General features: G+C 32.7%; 1 pseudogene; it reads left to right on the top strand.

The window, feature by feature from the left end:
• The first annotated feature begins 3813 nt into the window (after window positions 1-3813).
• Window positions 3814-3996, top strand: LOC126026495 (uncharacterized; annotated as a pseudogene).
• The last annotated feature ends 10049 nt before the right edge of the window (window positions 3997-14045 follow it).

Genomic DNA, 14045 nt, shown 5'->3' with positions numbered 1-14045 from the left:
GGCTTGCTTTTCTAGTGGGCTTTGGGAGTTTCTGAACCTCTAAAATGCAATGCTGTTTACATGGGTGTATTAAATTTATAAAATATGAGGGATTGGAAGACTTGATATTTAACTTTGTATATTTATATAATACGTCTCCAAAAAGAGCACTACAATAGCATTAAATAATAATGTATTAACTGGTGGTGGGAATGGCCCTTAATTCATTTTTTCCTATGTACCTTAAATATTACTGTGAAAGACTTGTAAATCACTTTGATCATAATAAAAATTATTTAAAAAGAGTATTATATTCATGTAAACTGATAGTAGCAGTCTGAGCTACATAATTTCTGACACTGTTTCCCACTTAAATATCTAAGGGTATTGTGAGAATTCATCAAAATATGTCTCTCCTTTCTCATACACACATGCAAAATCAGTATCAATCAAACACACTGAATTATGTAATATGTTTCAAACTGCTGAATTGTCATGTCACTGATGTAGAGGAATAGGTGCTGTACTATTAATTTTCCATAGCTTCTCTTTTTTTTCCAGAAAATGATAATCGCTGGCTGAGTCATCCAGGGGTTACTGTACTGTGAACTCTTGACATATGGCATGACTGCCAAGTAGATACAGAGTGAAATAAGATTAAATAAAACCTGCTCCCTCATGGTGTCAAAGGATGCCAATGCTATTTTGAGCAGTGTGTCATGCAGAGAGGATTATCACTTTCAACATGACTGTGTTAAGATTGTACCTGGAAAATACTTTGTTATTTTTGGCAGCCCAGGAGTCTTCAACAGTAGATAAATGACTGTAGACTTAAAAAGTGTTCATATAGGGGCCGGGCGGTGGCGCTGAAGGTAAGGTGCCTGCCTTGCCTGCGCTAGCCTAGGACGGACCTCGGTTCGATCCCCCGGCGTCCCATATGGTCCCCCAAGAAGCCAGGAGCAACTTCTGAGCGCATAGCCAGGAGTAACCCCTGAGCGTCACAGGGTGTGGCCCAAAAACCAAAAAAAAAAAAAGTGTTCATATATATGTATACATACATATACAAAACTATAAACTTCCATTGTAAAAAGGACAATATATTAAAATACATATTGTGTTGGGGTTTCATATAAATATGTAATATAGTTTATAACATAATATATCATTTATAGGATAAAAAGCCCCAAATCAGTAAAGAGTAAGCGATTATATTTACTTATATGAAGATATATCTCTGAGTAGTAGAACATCAATCATCAATTGAAGTGTCTAGTGTTGCACTACACCCAATGGTGCTCAATTTTTTTTTCCTGAATATGCTCAGGGATCACTCATGGCAGTTTTAAAGGAGTCATATGTAGTGAGTGGAACTGAACTAGGTTTGGCCATATGCAAGTCAAGTGTCTCAATCTCTGTAATATTTCTCTGGGCATTCATTTATTTAAAAAAATAAACAATTTAGGTTAAATGCCATAAAGAAAACTTTTCTAAAAGTAACAGCTATTCAACTATGCAATTCTCACTGAAGAGCAACTATATAAATTCCATTTCTCAAGACATACTGCAGACAAAATCAGGCTAAGCAGATAGAAATATTTTCTTTTTTTAATTAATATATATGTTTAAGTTGTATGATGACAAATATGTTTGTAGTTGGGTTTCAGTCATAAAGAAGAACAACCCCCATTGTTGGTGGGAAAGTTGCACTGGAGATAGAAGGATTTTCAAGTGAGAAATAGTCTGCTGTATTAATGTTGATTTGAATTAGTATCCAAAATACTCAACTTGGTTTTATTTTAAAATATGCAGTACCTAAAATAAAAATTTAATCCCTAAAAAATAAATAATTTTTGCCCTTAATTTGGTTTGTGGCCATTTCTTTATCTCTAGTGGATGGATAAGAAAGATAAACACAGAGGTCTTGGACAGAAAGCAGGTTATTTTTCTTGTTGCAAGATTGCAATCGAATGCTTTGCTTAAAAAAATAATTGAGGTATCATGCAGAATTTTGACTACATATGGCTGTTTAAATGCTTTGTTGTTGATCCCACTGCTTAAAATAAATATGTTTCTTTTTCGTTTTAATAATATATTTATTTAAGATCTATGATGACAAGCATGATTTAAGTTGGATTTCAGTCATAAAACGAATACTCCCTCACCAGTGCATATGAACCACCCGGGTTAAACCCCAGAACCACATATAATCCTCCCCCAAACACTGCGAGGATTGATCACTGAATACAAAGCAAAGATTAAATGAGAACAGCCAGGTGCATTCCACCTTTCCAAGGAAAAAAATAAAAGAAGTCTAACTAATTCCTCCAAATGTTCTACTACAAGGAACAATGAAATTGTCTAGTCTAATAATAGCATACTCGTTCAACTGCTATGCACAGGGTTCTAAAGGAAACCTTTGCAAGTAATTCAATAAATAGTGAAATATTCTTATTAAGATATTGTGAATTGAAGTTGCAGGAAGTGAAATTAATCCCTAACCAATAGGATATCAGTGACCTAAAAAAATAAACACAGAAAAGAACATTTCTTACATATTTCTATTAATTGGCACACTTACTGAGATAACAGCATTTGCTGAGAAGAAGCAGTTATTTTTAAAATCTCAGAAACTTTGCTTATTCAAACCCTCTGGCATATATCTTCTCGAGTTTTTTCCTATCACTATAGGGAATAAGCCTTTCTTATTATTGGATCTTGCATTTTCTTTATCATCCCTGAAGGCAGAGGTATACATATTTGGAAGTTTGAATATTTGTAACAAAATCTCTCTAAATATTTTGATTGTTTCCCAAGTTCTTCAGCTAGAAATCTTTTTTTTTTATTTAAACACCTTGATTACATACATGATTGTGTTTGGGTTTCAGTCATGTAAAGAACACCACCCATCACCAGTGCAACATTCCCATCACCAATGTCCCAAGTCTCCCTCCTCCCCACCCGACCCCCGCCTGTACTCTAAACGGGCTCTCCATTTTCCTCATACATTCTCATTATTAGGACAGTTCAAAATGTAGTTATTTCTCTAACTAACTAAACTCATCACTCTTTGTGGTGAGCTTCCTGAGGTGAGCTGGAACTTCCAGCTCTTTTCTCTTTTGTGTTTGAAAATTATTATTGCAAGAATGTCTTTCATTTTTCTTAAAACCCATAGATGAGTGAGACCATTCTGCATTTTTCTCTCCCTCTCTGACTTATTTCAGTCAGCATAATAGATTCCGTGTACATCCATGTATAGGAAAATTTCATGACTTCATCTCTCCTGACAGCTGCATAATATTCCATTGTGTATATGTACCACAGTTTCTTTAGCCATTCGTCTGTTGAAGGGCATCTTGGTTGTTTCCAGAGTCTTGCTATGGTAAATAGTTCAGCTAGAAATCTTTAACCTAGCACAACTTTAAATTTTAGTCACTGCCATTATTAGCTAAATTTTAAAATGTAATTTAAAATGTTCTTCTCCGGATGCACTGAAATTCATAGGAATTTACTTATCCACTTTAAATGTCTCATTTCTGAGAGTATGAATTTTTCTTACTAAAAATTGATGCATTTTTCTGTTCACAGATTGAAAAGTACAGAAAAATAAATAAAGAAAACAAAACATCCATAATCAAGATCTGGAATACTGTGGATGAGACTCAACAAACAGTACCTACAAAATGATTGAGTAGTTTAATGGGTTTGTTGCTTACTTCTATGATTAAAAACTAGCTTTGACTGATATTTGCATTTTCACAAAATGGTCTTAATGATTGGATTGCTTTATATTCATGTGTTCTTTATTTATTGTCTTTAAATTAGAAAAGTAAAGCTATACTTATCTGGCCAGGAAAATAACATTTTTACGAAGGTAGTTTTTCCAAGATGAAGCTTCTCCATTGCATTCTGGATGTGCTGATCTCTGCAATTTCCCCAAACATGGGAAACTCACCAGCATAATTTGTGGTAATGGAGAAAAAAAAGGGAAAAAAGTAAAGGTAATTTTAACATTTTCAAAAAAAATATTATTGTGAACATTTTATACAGAAATACTTTTGGTCATCAGTGAATACTTTCTAAGAGTATAAATGTAAAAATTAAATTGCTGAACCATAGAAAATAAACATTATGAGTAATATTGATATATAGCTAAATATCTTTATAAAATATTATATCATAAAACTTATAACAGTCGCAATTTAATTGACAATAGCACTGATAAGCATTTAAAAATTATCATTTCAATAAGAAATTTGATGACTAATTTTATTTATACTTCCTGTTGAGTCTTACTCCTTTTCACCATGTTAACTAGACATTTGTAATATAGGAGGAGGAGTGCCTTAAGATAGCCTGTTTATTATACCATAATCTTTTCAGTTAAATTACTTTCTTTTTACTTTAGGAAAATTATTTACATATAAAAACTAAGGCTTTATCATAAATGCTTTTGTTTTAAGGGATATTCTTTGCCTTTTTTCATTTTATTTTCAAATGAATCAATGATGAAATCCATGAGAATTGCCATGCTTATTTTATTTCTTGAAATTAAATATAAGTGGTTAAAGAAATGAAAATAGATAATCTTGAGAAAAAATATCTTCTGTATGTTTTGATCAATTTTTATTTTTATACTCTTTAAACAGATATTTATAAATAGATCTTCAATTGAGTTTACAGATTAATGTCATTTCAAATCAAAGGAAGAAGGCAGAGGCATAAGCGAGAAACTTTTGAGTCTCTAGAACTCAGAAATGAGAAAATTTTTGGCCAGATTTCTGAGCTGTTAGATACTGAATAAAGATCTCTTAACTCCAAAAATGCAGGTTATAACTACCAATTCTCCATTGGAGAATCCATATCATTCATTATAAAAGGATAAAAATTTATAAACATTTTTTCTCCAGAAAATACATTGAAAAACGTAAGTTTGATGGTAAATAGGAAAAGTGAAATAGGTAGACCATATACATGTTGATAAAACCTAGGCTAGAAGAAATTTAGAAACCCAGAGAAATCAAAAAGTCTAAATGAGCAGTAACATTTTAGAAGTTCCACAAACAATAAAAATGACATTTTTAGAAATGTTCAGAATGAGAAAAATAAGACCAGACTAAGTCCACTGCTGCAGGCGTATGAGATAATTCTGGAAGAAATAGCTATTGAATGAAAATGACATAAATAAAATGAAAAAAGATTTTAACAGAAAGGAGTGATTGACCATTGCTAACAAGCTCAAATTAGATAGTAGTAAATGAATTAGCTGTCCTTATGTTTAAAAAAATTCAACTGTTTATGTACAAATTTGAAAAGCAGAAAAATTACTCAGATTTTTACTGATTAAAAGCTTCTCTTGTTTGAATCAGTCGTACAAAGTTTGACCCCCAAGTGCCAAATATTTAATGTTGAGGTAACATTAAAAATATTTACATGCAGAGATAATTATAATGTAAAATATTGCTTTAACAAGAAAAGACCTTTAGTCCTAGTTTAACAACAGTTTGGCGATGTTTTTTTTTTATCTTCTTTACCTTTGCGCGTATTTCCTCTAGTTGTTCTATGAATCAGATGATAAGGAAGTACAAGTATGATGGTGGAATTCCTAAATTTTATCCATTATGTCTCAAAATATTTTTGAAGTTGTTACTGGGAATGACCACGTTTATAATTGTATACATTTGTGTTACTTTATTGAGCTGGCAAAAATTATACACTTTGGGAGGACATGTATTATCTCAGTTTTGGAGATCAGAAACCCAGGGGCAATTTAGGTATGTCCTCTTCTGTAATAAGGTGTTGGCAAGTTCAGCCAGATTTCAAGGCCTATCTAGTTAGCTGTTAAGTTCATTTTTGTGTTGGTTGGCAGCGTTCATTTTCTCATACTTTACATTGAGTGCATTGGTCATGAGCTAGAATGCTCATGGCCCTGTCCAATATATAAGCATATTTTTTTACTCTTTTTAAAAATAATATTTTTCTTTAAGCACCATGATTACAAACATGTAGTTGGATTTCAGTTATAAAAAAGGAACACCCCCTTCACGAGTGCAATCTTCCCACCACCAATGCCCCCATTTCTTCTTCCTCCACTTCATGTCTGTGTTCAAGACAGGCATTCTACTACTCTCACTCACTACCATTGTCATGATAGTTGTCCATGTAGTTATTTCTCTACCTGTGCTCACCACTCTTTATGGTAATGTATCAGCATATATTTTAAAAGCTTGTAATCATGGAAGACAGTAATAATGACAGAACATACAATAAAACTGGTAGCATCTTTTGCATGATAACTATAGAGGTGTCTGCTGAGAGTACTCCACAAAATAAAAAAAAGTTCTTTGCACTGTACTATATTGTACCATATTGTATTGTAGTGTATTGTGTAGTGTATTGTTCTATATTTTTATATTTATATTTTCAATCAAATATTAATAATTTCTGGGGTAATTTATTTTTAGGATTTAAATATTTTTCTTAGCTTGCAAGAACTTGATTTCTTATAGTTCCAATCTAAAGGACATACATTTTTGTGTTTATTATTTTTTAATTTTTGCAATAATTTTATTAATAGGATTACACTAGTAATTAAGTTTATGACTATGAAGTACAAATCACCACAAAGTAGGCCATGCCTCAACGTCATTTATGGTCTGACTTACCCCCATACTGTATGAGTTTTTAATTGACAATTATGGATTTTGTGCACATGGTTAACTATTAAGTAGCTTTTCCCTTAGCTACTACCCATGTAATTTTCCTCAATCTAAAGAAATATTACTTTTCCTTTGTTTGTAATTATTCTTAACATTTTTGGAGAGGGGAGTTGAGCACACCAGGCAGTGCTCAGGGTTTACTCCTGGCTCTCTACACTCGGCAGGCATCTCTCCTCCTAGAGTTTTGGGGACTATATGGGATACTTATGGAATACTATAGAACATCAGGTTAATTTTTTTCTTCAAATAATTCATATTTGTTTTGAATTTCAATAATTTAAATCTACTTTCTACATTGTTTGATTCTTTTTTTTTTTTTTTTTTTTTTTTTGCATTTGAGAACTATGCCTAAGAGCGCTCAGAGTTTACTTCTGACTCTGTGTTCATCTTTCATTCCAAGCACCTTACCAACTCGATATTTCTCTGGCCCATTACTGTTAGATTATGTTTTTATAGTTTTCTGAATATTCACATTTATCTTTCATAAATTTTTGGTCTTTTTAAACATTATATTCTCAAAAGTTATTTTGCTTTTAGGTTTCATTCTTATTTCTACTTAAATATGTATTTTGACTGTTTCTATTTTAACATGTCTTGAGCCTTCATTCATTTATAAATATATCTTTCTTATTAAAATCATTAATTTAATAATTATTGATCTATCTTCAAATGGAATTATATAGTCTTATCATTAAGGTAGATCCTTTCACTGTTTTTCTTAATTTCAAATATTATATTTTTACCTTAAAATTTTGATGCAGTAAGTTTTATTGTAATTGTTTTCCATTATTTTCATTTCTCTATAAAATGTGAATAGTTAAAATGATTTTAACTCATTGAGAATAATTATAATTATTTTCTATAATCTCTGTAAATATCAACATGTAATTTATTTTGTGGTTCAAACTTGCTTCATTTTTTCCTTTAGAAGTTTATTTTCTTTTGCCTTCTATTTTGTGTTACTTCTAAAATATTTTGAATATCAAAATTCAAATATTATAGATTTTGTTGCTTTTTCCAGTAAGTATCATTTCCTTAGGCTTAACAGTTAACTTTCTTGGAAGATATTAGAACTTTGAGTCTGTTCTACACATATTTTTAACAGGAGTTAATAAAGATTGTGAGTCCACCTAGCTTTTCCTCTAGCAGATGTCCAGTACTCTTAGAAACAATGATTATTCTCAAGCTTCACTCTTACAATTACAGAGGTTCCAAAGACTGAAATTTCCCCAGACCGTAGTCCTGTAGTGCCTGTTCCTCACTCACTGAAAGCTGCAGAAAGGAACTATGTAGTTTTATGAATCACTTTCAGTCAAGCATTATATACTCACCAGAAGTAGCTTTAATCTGCTCACTGTCCTATGTCCTTGGGAAGTTGATCATTGCCTTATGTTCATATCTTAGAGCAATTCTTCTGATGGGAAGCAACTGGAGACATTTAATCCATCATTAAGAAAAAAATTCGGGGCCAGTGAGGTGGCGCTAGAGGTAAGGTGTCTGCCTTGCAAGCACTAGCCAAGGAAGGACCGCGGTTCGATCCCCCGGCGTCCCATATGGTCCCCCTAAACCAGGGGCAATTTCTGAGCACTTAGCCAAGAGTAACCCTTGAGCATAAAATGGGTGTGGCCCGAAAAACCAAAAAAAAAAAAAAAAGAAAAAAAAGAAAGAAAATTCCCTATTTTATTGACATTTAAATTAGGATTCCTACATGTAACACAATTTTGATTGTATTTTTTCATTTTACTACCAATTTATTTATTAATGTTTTAGATGTAAAATATTTCTGTACCATGTCCACTACCAGAGAGAGTACCAACGTACCTCTATATCTCTTTCCTTGTAGAATCCTCCCATTGTGAAACTTCCCTTTCAGAAATCAGTATTATGTGGACAGTATTCCAAGATTTTTTTCCACTGGCCATTATTATTTCTTGTGTTTTTTTCTTTATTTCCCACATATGAATAAGATGTATATTCATTTTTTCTGTAGCAATTCTTGATTCAGCTAACTTAGCTTGATGTCTGCTAGTTTCCAAGTTGAGTATTATAAAATGTTTTCTATTTCTTATGTCTGAGTAGAATCCTATGTTTACACTTCACAAAACTCCTGGTCTTCTCATTTGCTATTGAATACTTGAGCTAAATCCAAATTTTAGCTATTAGTGCCACAGTAAAATACCTATTTTACTGTGGCACTAATAGCTAAAATTTGGTAAGTAAAATAGGTATTATATATATATATATATATATATATATATATATATATATTCCTGAAATTATATTTGAACGGTAGTGCTTGGGGTGGGTACAAGAAATAAGTGGATTCCACATGGAAATATTATTTTTAATCTTTCTTAGGAAGCTCCATTGCATTTTACATAAAAACAGAATCCAGTGACAATTGCACCTTTAAAAGATGGTTCATTTTAACCAACTCTTTGTCAGCATTTGTTTCCTAATTTTTTATATAAGCCATCCACACCAGTATGAAAATATATGTCATTATTATTTAAATGTACTTTCCCTGGTAATTAGTAATTTATACCTTTTTGCATTATCAATATATGTTTATTGACCATCTGCCTTCTTCAAAAAAATATTCAGTTCCTCTCTCTCCTTTTTTATAGAACTGAATTTTATTGTTGCTAATTTTTGTGATTGCTTTATTTATCTGGAATATTAAATTTTTTATGATGTGCCATTTTTGTCCATTTAGCATAGTATTTTTATATTTTTCATTATTAATATAGTGCTAACACATTTTTGATATAGCCCCATTTGTTTGCTTTTGCTTTTTGTTCCTTGCCAAAAACTTTATTAAAAATTATTTAAAAATCTATGAAGTAAATATCATAAATAGTTCTTTCTACATTTTCATCGATGAATTTTATAAATTTGCCTAACATAAGTGTCCTTAATACCTTTTGAAATAAAGTTTGAGCATGTTGTAAGTTAGCAGTTGAGTAGTATTGTTTTAAATATGGCTAAACATTTTTGCGATATTACTTGGTAATATTGTTGACACACCTAAATACTTTTCTGTAAAATAATTGCACATTTTCAAGGTTGGCTTCTGGGCTTTTCATTTGTATTGGATTGTTCAAGAGGGCAGTTTTTTTCTATAGTAATATGCAGATAATTTTTTTTTATTTTTACATCACACCAGGAAGTGCTCAATGATTACTAATAGCTTTACTGTCAGCAATTATTCCTGATGGTGCTCTGGGAACCCTAAATTGTAAAAGAGATCAAATCTAAGTCTGCTACCTGGAAAGCAAATACCCTACTACACTTTATATACTATATCTCCAGTCTTGAGTTTTTTTCTTTGATTCCTTCTCTTTTATTGGGGGATACTCATGTTGGTTGATGCACACTTAGCTGTGCTCAGGGCTTTCTCCTGACTTATATAGTTTTTTCTACAGTTTCTTTCATTTTATTATGTAATTTAAAGTTAAAAAATGTGATATGGTGCCGGAGAAATACCATGGAGTTAAGGCATTTGTCTAGCATGCAGAAGGACAGTGGTTCGAATCCCAGCATCCCATTGGTCAATGGAACCTGCCAGGAGAGATTTTTGAGCATAGAGCCAGGAGTAACCCCTGAGTGCTGCCACGTGTGACACAAAAACCAAAAAAAAAAAAAAAAAAAAAGTGATACTGAGGAATGTTATGGGAATTGAAAGGGAGATTGTATTGAATCTGTAGAGCATCATTGACATTTAATTTGAGAGTTAAGAATATTACATTTGGGGCCGGAGAGATAGCATGGAGGTAAGGCGCTTACCTTTCATGCAGAAGGTCATCGGTTCGAATCCCGGCATCCCATATGGTCCCCCGTGCCTGCCAGGAGCGATTTATGAGCACGGAGCCAGGAAAAACCCCTGAGCACTGCTGGGTGTGACCCAAAAACAAAAAAAAAAAAAAGAAGAAGAAGAATATTACATTTATGATTATTGATGCAGTTGGCTGTCATCATCTTGCTTGCTTTTGTTTATGGGCTATACCTATTAATTCATAAGGCATACTCCTGGTTATGCATTTATAAATCATTTCTACCCTGCTCAGAAGACTATATAGGGTGCTTATTATCAATCCCTGAGAGGCTGTGTGCAAAGCAATGGCCCTAGACTCAGTATTATCACTCTAGCTTCTCTTTGTATTTTTACTTTTTTGCTTTTATTTTTTTAGAATGACATAATTTATATTATATTAGTTACAATATCTGCATTTTATTTATTTCTGTTCGTAATTGTTTGGTACTTAACTTAGGGTAGGGCTTTTTTTGTTGTATTTTGGGGGGCCACATCCATTTGACGCTCAGGTATTACTCCTGGCTATGCACTCAGAAATCTCCCCTGGCTTGGAGGGACCATATAGAACTCCAGGGGATCAAACCGCAGTCTGTCCTAGGCTAGCACTTTAAGGCAGATGCCACCTCTTTAGCCCCAGGGTACTGTTTTTTATGTGTCAAAAGTTATCACTTTTGGGGCCCGGAGAGATAGCACAGCCGCATTTGCCTTGCAGGCAGCCGATCCAGGACCAAAGGTGGTTGGTTCGAACCCCAGTGTCCCATATGGTCCCCTGTGCCTGCCAGGAGCTATTTCTGAGTAGACAGCCAGGAGTAACCCCTGAGCAACGCCGGGTGTGGCCCAAAAACCAAAAAAAAAAAAAAAAGTTATCACTTTTGTTTGGTTTAAAGACTTATTTCTTTAAGTTATTATAATACATTTTTGTATTATATATAATTATGGTATTATAATACATTACTGTTTTATAATTATTATAATATTGCATAATTGTCAATAGGAAATCTTTAATTTATGCGTTTTTCCTCCACATGAAATGTATGCTCTTTCTTTAGTGCTTTTAACAAAATCGTTACAACTGTTTTCAGCAGATCAATTGTGATTTGCAATTGAACAATAAATTGTGATTTCACAATTGAAAAATAGTGATTATCCTATTTGAAGTTATTTATATTTAGTATATTTAAAGTATATTTGGCTTTTTGGATCTGAGTTTAGAGTTTTTATGACATTTGAAAAATAATTGGCCATTATTATTTTAAATATATGTACTTAGATTTTTTTAGACATATCCTATATGCATGTCTTACTTTCTATGTGGAGGGTTTGTTTATCGGTGGAGGTTAGACTCAATAGCTCTTTACATTCCAAAATCTATGCTCAGGGATGACACCTGTCAGTGCTCAGGAGATGTGGTACTAGGATAGAATTAGTGTCAACAGTGTACAAGACAAGCATACTACCTCTCTAGCTAGCTTTTTTTCAGATACTCGTCTATAAATCCTTTGAGTCACTGTTTACTGTTTTAGACTGCTTTAATCTCTATGATGAAATGTTATTGTGATTTTTCTTTGTATTTTAATTACTATTTTTGTAGTTTAATATCTATTTTCATTTTCTGGTTTTTGGGCCACACCCAGTGACTCTCAGAGATTACTCCTGGCTATGCGCTCAGAAATCGCTCCTGGCTAAGGGACCATATGGGACAGCAGGGAATCAAACCAAGTTCCTTCTTAAGCTAGCATGAGCAAGGCAGATGCCTTACCAATGCACCACTGCTCTGGCCCTTAATGACTATTCTATATTTAAATCTTTATTAATTAATCTTTTCTTCCTTCCTTCCTTCTTTTCTTTCTCTTTCTTTTTCTTTCTTTCTTTCTTTCTTTCTTTCTTTCTTTCTTTCTTTCTTTCTTTCTTTCTTTCTTTCTTTCTTTCTTCTTTCTTTCCTTCCATCTTTCTTTCTTTCTTTCTTTCTTTCTTTCTTTCTTTCTTTCTTTCTTTCTTTCTTCCTTCCTTCCTTCCTTCCTTCCTTCCTTCCTTCCTTCCTTCCTTTCTTTCTTTCTTCTTCCTTTCTTTTTCTTTCTTTCTTCCTTCCTTCCTTCCTTCCTTCCTTCCTTCCTTCCTTCCTTCCTTCCTTCCTTCCTTCCTTCCTTTCTTTCTTTCTTTCTTTCTTTCTTTCTTTCTTTCTTTCTTTCATTCTTTCATCTTTATTTCTTCCTTTCTTTTCTATTTTTGTTTTGGACCACACCTGGTGTTGCTCAGGGCTTATTCTTGGATAATCGCTCCTAGCTAGGGGGACCATATAGATGCCAGAAATCGAACTGAAGTTCATCCTGGATCAGATATATGCATGGCAAAAGCCCTACCACTCTGGATCCTTCATTAATCTTTTCTTCATTTTTTTATTTTTCAGTTAACATCAGACATACTTTATTTGTTTTGAATATATTCAAAACATTCATTTATATTCATTCATCTATATTCATTACATCTTTAACTTCTATATTTATTAATGTTTTTACTTTTTCCATTTATACTTTTATCTTTATCCTGCAGTGATAAATATTCCTAATACTTAGAAGTTTAAAAGTGTTAACTACTATACCACCCTGACGTACAAGTATAGGACATATCATTTCGTTTTTAAAATTTAAGCTATGAATTAAATCATGTACATTATTATTTTTCATTAGAAAATGATGCTGTTGCCATATTCTTTAAGATATGTTAAGATATTTTATTTACAAACAAGTTTTGTTACATTGAAGGCCTGTTACTGAAGGCCTAATGAATTAGTCAAGAACCTGAATTAATCCTTCATGTTCAAGAAGAATTCTCATTGGCTGTTACATACTTTTACACATCAAATTCACTACAAGTCTCAAGTTTAATTTCTCTAGTTGATTCCTAACTTATAAAATTCTATCCCATGATCTTACATAGACTTTAACAACAAATGCTAACAGATTTCCATAAATATTTATTAATCTCTTTTTCCCTAATTTACAAAACTTTGTCCTAACTATATTGGTTTCTCCACATGGCAGGACCTCTGCTATTTGTCCCACATATTTTGGTAAGATCCTAGAGCTAGAGTTTAATATCACAATTTTTGCAGCATAGTAACTTTTAAACTACATTATTACTGAAAGTCAGAAACAACAAAAGATAAATACTGGTTTAATTTTTCCCTTTTTGATTTTTTAATATTGATTGTGAATCAAGAAATATGCAGGGGCTGGAGAGATAGCATGGAGGTAAAGCGTTTGCCTTTCATGCAGAAGGTTGGTGGTTCTAATCCCGGCATTCCATATGGTCCTCCGACTGTGCCAGGAGCGCTTTCTGAGCATAGAGCCAGGAGTAACCCCTGAGTGCTACCGGGTGTGACCCAAAACCCAAAAGCCAAAACAACAACAACAACAACAAACAAAGTAGGAAGAAAGGGGAAAAAAAGAAACATTTCAATGCCAAAATCAGACACTGGTGAAGAACATGTTGGCAGCATCTTATCCATAAACTGGAAATCAAATCAAATCATTTTA

Source organism: Suncus etruscus, chromosome 13, assembly GCF_024139225.1.
Source record: "Suncus etruscus isolate mSunEtr1 chromosome 13, mSunEtr1.pri.cur, whole genome shotgun sequence".
NCBI lineage: Eukaryota > Metazoa > Chordata > Mammalia > Eulipotyphla > Soricidae > Suncus > Suncus etruscus.
This window is presented reverse-complemented; position numbering and strand designations above follow the sequence as displayed.